The following is a 10,682-nucleotide window of genomic DNA, read 5'->3' on the forward strand; positions in this document are numbered from 1 at the left end:
TGGAGGAGCCATTTCTCCTAAACCTCCCAGGGTAAGTTGTTCTTGTGATGTAAATGTGGCAAACATGGTATCTGAACTGAACACCATTAGGTTACTGTATTTCTTTTGCCCCAGCTCAAACTCTAAGTTACTGGTTTATTGATAGTGAGAAGGGCTAGGAATGGCTAAATACACCTCACCAAAAACATCTCTATCTTTGCATATTGGTGCTGCAAAGCGGAGCAGAATGCTATATCTCATAAAGATTACAGAGGTCATCAGTGCATGGGTTAGAATAGAATTGCATCTGCCAGCCCTCCTCCCAGGCAGAATACATAGAACTCTTGCAGATCATAATGAGACAGTGGGTTTATGCAGCAGCTCTCTGAGACCACAGGTGAGGAGGAAAAGGTGATGCCAGCTTCCACACAGTAGGACTTGTTACGTGCAGGGTTCTGATCTGTTAGCTTGGAAAAGGATGTGTGCAGCCTGCAAGATGACTAAGTGATGAATGCAGTCTTCCATGCTGTGTGTCTAGTGCTCTTCATCATAAGAATCTGACCATCCTTCTTGAGAGGCTGCCCTCTGTTTGTGAACTGTGTAGAAAGACTTTCTGAAACAGTGGTGTTGTTCCTTAAAGATAACAGTCAGTGGAGGACCGTGTCCACCTGGACACTACTGTGTAGCAGGGAGCAGCAGAGCCCAGCCTTGCCCTGCAGGGAGTTACAGCCCATCCTGGAGCACAGTGCAGTGTTTGGAGTGCCCAGAAGGTTTTTACTGTGAGGCTGCTTCTACAAACTACACGGATTGCCCTGCAGGTGGGTCTGATGGTACCTACTTACTCATACAAGGATTAGCAGATGCTCTTAAAGCTGTCTGAAGTGGATTCAACATTGGACTCTGTTGCATGAATCACAACTCTCTTCTCCTGGACCTTGGTCAAAGCACTTAACCTCTTTGTGATTCATTTCCCCTGCCTGAGTAGGCAGAGACTACAGAGACTTTTATAACGTACTTTGAGGTCTTATTAAAAAAGTGGTTGCTGTTAAAAGTATTGCTAATCCTCAGCTTTGATCAACTTCATTTTATGCTGCTGATGTGACAAAGATGTCATCCAGTTGTGACAGATTGCAAGATGGGCCCACTGTAGCTTGGCTTCAATCTTCCTCAGAAACAGATGAAGAGAATTCTGTGTGCACAGGTTGGGAGGTTCTTCTCAGGCTCTTACCTGCATGCACTGACCTTTTTGAAACCTGCCTCTTCTCTCCTAGGTCACTACTGCCCCAGGAATACCAAATTTGCCACTCAGTATCCTTGTCCTCCTGGAACGTACAGTGATGCTTTAAATATCTGGGATGCTTCCAAGTGCCAGCTGTGTCCTCCTGGAAGGGTCTGTTCCAAGCCAGGCCTAGCAAGACCAGATGGACTGTGCATGCCTGGATGGTTTTGTCCACCTGGATCCATGTCAAGCAAGCCAATGTTTCCTGGAAATCACTCAGGTATAATAAAGTGTACAAATGATTATTATTGTAGCAGTGGTGGTGTGGAGTCACCTAGAGGACTCAGATGGCTTGCTTTCCCGTGCTGCTTTCTTTAATTGAGTGCTCCAGTTCTGTTCTTAGCTCTTTAGGTAAGATAGACCCCTTGCAATTTTTCTGCTTCAGCTCAGCCTCTGTTCTTTCCATCAGTGGACATGGCAGCTCCAGCTTCTGGATCTTTTGGGCAGTGCCAAGCAGGAACCTTTTGTCCTGTCGGTTCATTTCTTCCTATTCCGTGCACTCCAGGTAGGAAAAGCATCTTTCTCCCTGCACAAATTGCTTTATTTTGTAGTACTGTCTTCAGTTCTGCCATGATCACTAGGCAATCCCAGTCTTGTGCTGTTTGTATTTGCATTCTCATGTCCCTCAAGTGGAAGTCTTTGCTTCTGTCCCCTGCATCAGGTATGTACTGTGCAACTGCAGAGCTATCAGCTCCATCAGGTCCCTGTGAGGCTGGCTTCTACTGCACAGGGGGCTCCGTGCTGCCAAACCCCACGGATGGAGCAGTGGGGAACATTTGTCCTCAAGGCCACTTCTGTCCTGCAGGGAGTTCTTCTCCATCTCCTTGTCCCCGAGGTAGGTTTGACAGCAGCTGCTGCATGCCATCATTTCTCTTAGCAGGGCCAAGTGAGCTGCTGAGCTCATCCGAGTCTGTGCCATTGTTTTGCAGCCCCTTGTTATTTTGCACTGAAGCGTGCCTTTATGCTCCCCAAGGGGCAGCTACTGTCAGCATGAAATCTTAGCTGCTAATCTGCTGCTGTTGTATTAGAAGCATCAGTCCTAAATTCAGACAGTAATTGCACAGCTGCCTCTGGAGCCTCAGTCTGTGGTATAGATGCTGCTGTGCAGCTGTCGGGGGGGATGCTCTTTGCTGAGCATTCCTGAAAGAAAGGTCACACAGCAGTGGTGAGCTGTGCACATGTAAGAGTCTCTGCTGCCCTCTCTGCAGTCAGAGCCATCCTTTAACATTGCCATTAATGATTCTACCAATTAAGTTGAATGAGAAAGGCTTTTAGATGATCGTTTCTTTCCTGGATAAAATCTACAGATACGTTGAGCAAGTGATTGTACTGCTCAGCCTAGACCAGAAAGAAATAGGAATTCACCTCAGCCAGCATCCATAAGCAGCTTCCCACAGACCTCCCTCACAGGAGTACTGCCATCCACTAAACAGTGCACCAGTTACTCTGCAAAGACTTTGTATTTCTCTCCATATCCACTTCCAACAGTGTTGAGGGTGATGGGAGCATGTGCTTTCAATGTCTTTCAGGCTCCTTTCTGGCTCATCGTGGTGGCCAGTCAGCACAGGACTGTCAGGCCTGCTTCCCAGGGTGGTTCTGTTCTGAGTGTGGTCAGAGCTCCCCAGAAGGTCCGTGTGAGGAAGGGTGGTTCTGCCCCGAGGGCTCTGTGTCTGGGCAGCATTCAGGTAGGAAATCTTGGAGGTCCTTCTTTATCTACAGGAGCTGCAATAGGAAGATGGACTTAAAATCTGCGCCCCATAGGGCTGGAAGTTACTTCTATAAATTTCTGGCTATTGAGATTTCTAGAAAATGTTTTCCAAAAATTCCATCTAGTAATGCTGTTGAAGTAGTGGGTAACTATAAGAGGAGGATGGACCTTGTTTACTTGTTACAAAAAACAAGCTGAATAAATACCTCAAGAGGTGTTTATTCCTTGTTGTGTTTTCAGCTTTACTAGAAAGAGCTGGTAAGTGAGAACATGATGTGAGGATGTCTGTTCTCCATTAGGTAAGGGTGATATGAGGATACATGCTAACTTAAACCCTGCTGTTTCAGGAGCATCCAGACAGCTCTGTGAAAAGCAACAGTGAGGTTGCAACCAGTTGAGCTTTCTAAAAGCTTTGGGGGGGCAACAAGTCTGCAGAGCTGTTTGGTTAAAAGCCTGCTTTGGTGATATGTGATGGTGGTGTTCAGAGTGCACTGCTTCCACTGCTCAGATCTGCGTTTAGCAAAGCTTTTAACACAGGGCAAGGAGTTGATCTTTGTAAGTCTTTTTTTCCGTGCCCTTTTCAGTGGTGCCCAGCAAGGCAACAGGCACAGCTCCCTTCCAACCCTTACAATTCTGTGCATAAAACACTGGCAGTTCCACCTGCATGCATGCAAAGTCTTTATCTTACATCTTCCAGTTCTAGGTTTGTGGTGATGGTTCTTCCGATGACACTGGTTGTGAGCAGAGCAATTATATAAGTATTCCTTCCTTATTTTCCTCTAGATTATTTATGTCCTGTGGGTCACTATTGCCCCACTGGCAGCCCTGAGCCCATACCCTGCCCCTCTGGAAAATACCAGGACCAGGCTGGTAAAAGCCAGTGTGAAATGTGCCCAGCAGGAATGTAAGTGAAATCTGCTGCTTCATTTTGATGCTTTCCTTGTGAATTCGCATGTGTATTTCCATCTGCCTTAGGCAGCTGCACTGTGTCATTTCTTTTGATACACATGGCTGGGTTTTTTCTTCCTGTTTTTGTATTAGCTTTCCCTTTATTATGGCGTTTTCTGTACTGCAACCTGTGTTACAGAAGATCCATCCTCCTAGGTGAATCTGCTGGGAAAGACAGAACGTTCCTGGCAGGTTCATCTCAGCTCTGTGTACCATTTCAAGTAATTTGCTTTCCTTTTCTTGTCATCTCAAACTATCACTATTGCATAGAAAGTGTTTCTTAGTCCCTTAGAACAAAGGGAGAGCATGGACTGAGGCAGTACTTGGATTTCTTTTTTAGGTTCTGTGCCCTTGAAGGCCATCCATCCAGTCTCCATAACAGCTCAAGTGGAGTGATCAAACCAATGGTCTGTTTAGCAGGACATTACTGCCTCCTGGGCACAAAAGCTGGCAATCAGTACCCATGCCCAGCAGGGACTTACAGTAACAAAACTGGACTGAGAAACCCTAGGGAGTGCTTGCCTTGTCCTGGAGGCATGTTTTGTGCCAGTGCAGGTAAAGACCAGATGTGGGTTAAATACATTTCCTTGGCTGTGTTAGATCTAAATTTAAGTTCCACTAATAGATGAAGTTTTCATCTGTATGCGGTCCATATGACTTCTAAGGAGTGTTTGCAGTCATCTCTGGGACCTGTTGAGTAGTCATTGTTTATGGTCATTGCAAAGATCTCTGCAAATCTTTCTTTTGCAAGTTTAAAGAGGTGGGTTAAGGTGGATTTTTTGGAAAAGATTATTGAAACAAAAGCCAAGCTGCTTAGGCTCTAGGATTCATTTGGTTTTCTCTTGGTGGAGAAATGGGTGCACATTCTTGGTCAGCATCTTCTGTAAGGTGATCTAGACTGTTTAGGCCCTTAGCTATCTGGTAGTGTGAGAAAACGTGGAGGCTGTAGATGCAGCTTTTAGATAACAAATGTAACCGCAAGTCAGTAGGCTCTGAATTCATTGTGCTGACAAGGCTTGTCTGCTTTGTTTAGTCCAGAAGCTGTGAATTATGTAACACAGTAGCTTATTTGACTTCATATTCCTTCTCTTTAGGACTTGTTTCCCCGAGTGGTTCTTGTTTGCCTGGATATTACTGCACTTTAAAGGCACAGGTACCCAAACCTGCCAATGATGCCACTGGTGGCCTTTGCCCAGCAGGCCATTACTGCCCAGCAGGCAGCAGCGAGCCACAGCCGTGTCCCTCTGGCATGTTTTTGCCTCAGTCTGGGATGGCTTACCATAATGCCTGTCTGCCCTGCCCAGGAGGAAAGTTCTGCCAAGGAGATGGCTTGATGAGCATTTCTGGTGTGTATTGACTGGATTGAACATCTTTAATGTGGGTATTTTAATGCTTTCTGGGTGCTCATCCCTAACACAGCAGCTTTTCTTTCTTGCAGGATCGTGTTCTGCTGGCTATTTTTGTGATGGTGAATCCACACGGCCAGACCATAAGCAGTGTCCCCCGGGCTTTTACTGTCCTGAAGGCTCTGAATCCCCAGTTCCTTGCAGCCCTGGTCACTTCAACTCTGAGAGAGGAAAGTGGCAGCCAGCAGACTGTCAGCTCTGCCCAGCTGGGTATTTCTGCAGTGGTGAGTGCTGATGTATTTGAGAGCTGGGATTTGCACAGTGTAAAGTGGGGCAAGGTAGGTGCATCTACAGCTTTATTCTGTACAGCTCATATAACATTCACCAAGCATAAACACCCTGTATTATTTCACTTCCAGTATTTCTGTGGGGTTTTTCATAGCACCCGGAACACCACTTGCTATTCTATGTCGTCTTTGTTCCTTGGCTCTGACACTTTTTGTAGATGCGTCTTAAAGGAGTTCAGACTCTCTGGGAAACAAAACAGCCTGGCAGACAGGTATTTGGTGCAGCTCTCAGCCAGGGTCTGCTCTGAGGCAGCTGCTCAGAGGTTCTCACAGTCTCTTTGCACAATATATGTATTTACTCCCCCCCACGATGCTGAAGTATATGAGGTCACACTGGTGGTAACAGATTCACCTGCCCCTTCCATAAGACAAAGAAGCTTTTCCCCTTTCTCAGGTGGGAAACTGGAATAGGAGAGAAGGGAAAGCTTAACTCGCATGGGTTTGTAGCAGAGCTGGAACCACAAGCGAGCTTTCCAGAAGTACAATTGCACGTGGAAGCCCACGTTTCCTACATGCATATAATTCAAAAATTGCCTTTCCTTTGTACTAAGATGTTCTTTGTCTGAGGCTGAAATTTGGGGAACACATTCTTTCTGATATTGGTGACAGGTGAATGATGAAGGGGCTTGTGCTTTCAGGAGGTAAGGGTTTTCTTTTGTCTTTGATCTGAGAAAGGAAAGGAAAAAGCTGTGCTTTCAAAGTTGCAGGACTGGGCAAAATCACTTCCAAGGGAGCATGTTCTGCAGGTACTGCTGCCTGCCTGGCCAGGCTTCAGCTACTCCCACTCCCTATCGCTGCCCATGGGGCTGCTACTGTCCCAAGGGATCTGCCTTTCCTGTGCCCTGTGAGAATGGGACCTATCAGTCATGGGAGGAGAGGGATTTAGGGAGTCTAGCAAAAGTAGGGCTGTGTATTGTGATAAAAATTGATTTTGTGTCACTGAGAGCTGAGTCTCACTGAGACTTATCAGGACAAAAAGGATTTTGAATTGCTTCCTTCTTTCTGTTAAGGTTCTACTGAGTCAGTGTTGGATGGGACTAGACAAACAGAAGCATCGGTATTTGCCAAGAGTGGAAGCCAAAACAGGCTTCTAAGAGTAAGAGGTTGTTGAAAGAGTAAGGAGAAGCCAAATCTTTCTCCTCTTTAGGGCAAAGAAACTTAATGCCCAGGAAAATACAAGGGAGCTTTTCCTGTCTAGCAGCTCATGCATGCTACAAAAAAAACAAACCCACAAGAAATACAGCTGCACAGACGTGATTCTGTTCCCTAGACGGGATCACTCGAATAAAACTTCACACAGCTCCTTTGTAGACATCTGTACCTGAGCTAGTTTTTTGTACTCCTGTAGTCAGTGGCAAGAGGCACTTCAGGGCTGCAATTTGTCTCTCTTATTTTACTTGTCTGCCTTAGGATGAGATGAATTGCACTTGAAGTGCGGTTCCTCTAGAAGTGCTGTTTCTCTCCAGTTACTGCAACATGGTTCTGAACAACTGCATCAGAAGTACACACAATGGAGCCCACGTCCTGGGTTTAGCTTGAATACGTTGATGGAGAATGACATTGCTTGTCGTGTCTTATAATGTTTCCTGAGCAAGATGCTGCTTTTTGTATCCTAGGTTCTGGAGCCCACACTCCTGAGCTGTGCCCTGCTGGGTACTTCTGTCTGCCAGGTACCAACTTCAGTACAGAGCATCCATGTCCAAAAGGTACCTTTGGCCCCAGGACTGGTGCCACCAGCAGCTCTGACTGTGAGCCCTGCCCAGCAGGTAAGCTGGGACTCGGCACAAAAAAAAAACATGGAGGGCATAAATGGAAAGGTTGAATAAAAATATGGCTTCCTTCAGGTTATTGACTCCTTCACCTATCTTCTGTGCTGGCCATTTCAGTGAGATCACTTTCCTGTTTATTTTAGGCATGTATTGCTCAGCACCAGGTCTTTCACAGCCCTCTGGATTTTGCTACTCAGGTTACCATTGTGCCAAGGGAGCCATCAGCCCAACCCCTTTCAAAAACAGGGTGAGTGAGCAAGCACTGGCAAACAGCACAGTTAACCTTGCATCCTGAGGACAAGGACTGAGACCCTCACAATGTTGTGGCTTCTGGTGTTACATTTTCCAAGTCTTACTGCTTTGCACAGGGTTGCTCTTTCCCACTGCTGCTGCCTTTGGTAGCTGCTCAGATGAACTGACATGCTGCTCTTAATGTCTGCTGGAATATCTTGCAGCCTGCTAACAAGCGATGGCCAGACATCCATTTCTGTAGGTATCACTGGAGTGTGCCTGTCTCAGGTCTCTTCCACACAATGAGAGCAGTGACTGGGTAGCTGTGGCTCAGCAACCAGCACTTCCAGTGCCCTTTTTGTGCCAGCTGTGGTCTGCATTTAGTTTCAGTGGCAGAAAACTTGAAGAATTCAGCCCATATGTACCCTTTCCAGAACCTGTCTCTGTAGTACTTTGGGCAAATCTTGTTTCGATAACATTTTTTTTTTTCCCTCTGTTTCTGTTGGTTTGTTTCTTTTTCCTCACGCAGGTGGAATTTGCTGGCTCTGTGTTGCCTGGTAATGATATCTGTCCTGCAGGGCATTTCTGCCCCAATGGAACTGAGAATCCCATGCCTTGCCCTCCTGGGTCCTTCTCTGCTGTCAAGGGCCTGCAGGCAGAAGAGCAGTGCCAGCCCTGCCCTGCTGGCCGATATTGCAGCAGGGCAGGATTGTTTGATCTGGCTCAGACGTCGCTGTGCAATGCGGGGTGCGGTGAGACTGTTACTTGCTAGTGGGAAAATACAGCTGGCAGGGTTGCTGTGTAGGCTGGAGCAGAGGGGCATCCAAACTAAACACTGGGCTGAATATATCTTGCCCAGTCCCTTGTGTGCAAATATTTACAGTGAAAAATAACTAAACTGCAAAGCGTTTGCTCTGAGCTCTCTACGTTACATGCTGCTGTACGGCATCTGCTTGGTGGTCCTGGCATGTGCTTCAGAGCCAGTTCTCCCTATTTGTTTGCCTCACGTTCTGCCCCAGCCTTGTACACAGCCTTTTACTGTTTTTACTGTAGGCTTAATTAATGACAAGCTCTTTATTTACCATAAAACATGCTTGCTGTGAATTTGCATCCTTTTTCCCCCCTGTTTTCTCTCTGCTCCCACCAGGTGGTGCAATAAGCAGCGACAAGGAAGCAGTGCTGGCATCAGCCAAACAGCAAAGTGCTGTCAGCAGTATTTGCCCATCTCATGAGTGTGCGTTGTAGCAAAAGGCCACGGAAGCTCAGTTCCTTTAATCTGTGAAAGGAAAGCTCAGAAGTGATCTCAATACAGTGCATGTAACAGGATTTGGTAGGAAAAGATTTCTGATAGCTAACAGCTCTTGAATCTGTTTTCTGAAGAAAATCACAACCGCTGCTCAGTATAGCAGGCCTTGATTCTGAGTGAACAACTGCTGACAGGCAGCTTTGCTGTCCTTTTGCTTGATGCTGCTCCTTTTAGCAGTCATTGCCTCAAGGACTATGAATTGCTTCTTCTCTAGAAGCTGCATCCACGGGATGCAGTGAGATCATGGCTTTCAGTTCCTTCCTGCTCAGTTTTCAGAAATGATAATTTTTTTGTATTTCCTCATCCTTCATGAGGGGAGTGGTAAAGGGAGACGTAGCATAGAAATAGGTGACGTTAATGCAGAGGCCAATGAGAATATTGAAGGGAAACTAAGCAGAAACAGCAGGAGCTGAACACTTGGGCTTTGTGCTTTGAAATAGTCTAAAAACTTAATTTTTCAAAGACTTTTACCAGAATGATGAGAATACCTTCCAGACAGCTTAGTGAGGGGTGGGGAAGAAGAAAAAAAAAGAGGATTCTACAAGGATTTACACATGGATATTAAATTGGTAGGTTAGGGCACGGGAGGAGCCCAACTGAAATAAAACACATCTTTAAGGAGTGTTTCTTAACTTGGTGACCTTTGGTTAGTACTCCCCACATCTGCTTTTTCTGAACAGGGTTGTGGGCCCTTGGTTCCAGCACAGAATTTTCTTCTTATAGGTATGTTTGTCTGGAAGGAAGCTCTGCTCCCTGCCCTTCTGATGGGGTTTATGGATACAGATGTCCTAGTGGCTTCTACTGTCCTGCTGGCACTGGACTAGAGCTGCCCTGTGAGCCTGGCACCTTCAGCCCTATGCCTGGGGCAAGTACTTGCCTCCCTTGCCCAGCTGGTATGGCCTGCAGCCATGCAGCCACTGCAGAGCCACTCAGCTGCCCCAGAGGTAAGCAATAATATGTGCCACAAAACCACTGGCGTGCAATCAGAAGTGTAATGGGTGCCTGCACACCTCTTTCTGTCTGACCATAGCAGTATGGGAATGGGAGATTTGCAGTTGGGAGAAGCAAGATCAGCATTCCTGCTTATTCTTTCTTTATTTTCTGAGCAGTGCCTCATTCACCTCTCACTGTACAGGTTATTATTGTCCAGCTAGGACTGCTGCTCCCCTGCCGTGCCCTGAAGGGACACTGAATACCATGGAGGGGGCATTGGCCCCCACTGCTTGCAAGCTGTGTCCAGTGGGGAGGTACTGCAGAGGAGATGCTAACTGGGAACCTGATGGTGAGTTTGATTCAGAGCTCTTCTTTCTGTCCATTTAAATACCTCCCTGGCCCTATTTCTTATGTTTGTGGCTGTTGCTCGACTAAAATGCAAAGGTTAGGTATATGAGCAGAAGAAAAGCAGAACTGTTTCCATGGAAAGAAGTTTATCCACAGAATCTATGAACAAGTTTGAGTCTTAGGAATAGTTTAAGAAAAATAAATAAAAATACCAGATGAGGTCAGTGCATGTAAAGAAGGGAGGTGATGAAGGCCTCAGATGATGGAGGAGGAGAATCAGACCGAAGTTGAACAGTGCAGGATATCAGAAGAGCTGTAAAATGAGCCCAGGATGGGATTCAGCTTCTCTCCTCCTTCTGAGGTTTTAAGGAGATGCTTCCATCCTTTCCAGTGACCATTTCATTACCCTCTCTGCTCTCCCGTGGCAGGTCTGTGTTCAGCTGGGTACTATTGTGAAGGAGGAGCCACTGATGCAGTTCCACGTGGGA

The 10,682-nt window shown here is 46.4% G+C and overlaps 1 long non-coding RNA gene across 1 annotated transcript; it reads left to right on the forward strand.

Moving 5' to 3' along the window:
• The first annotated feature begins 9,646 nt into the window (after window positions 1-9,646).
• On the forward strand, window positions 9,647-10,668 carry LOC122167432. Its single transcript, XR_006171031.1, has 3 exons — window positions 9,647-9,857; window positions 10,049-10,195; window positions 10,623-10,668. It is a non-coding gene; the product is annotated as an uncharacterized LOC122167432 (long non-coding RNA).
• Window positions 10,669-10,682: the final 14 nt, after the last annotated feature.

Source organism: Centrocercus urophasianus, unplaced genomic scaffold, assembly GCF_019232065.1.
Source record: "Centrocercus urophasianus isolate 14NV4802_14NV808 unplaced genomic scaffold, USGS_Curo_1.0 seq_37, whole genome shotgun sequence".
Lineage (NCBI taxonomy): Eukaryota > Metazoa > Chordata > Aves > Galliformes > Phasianidae > Centrocercus > Centrocercus urophasianus.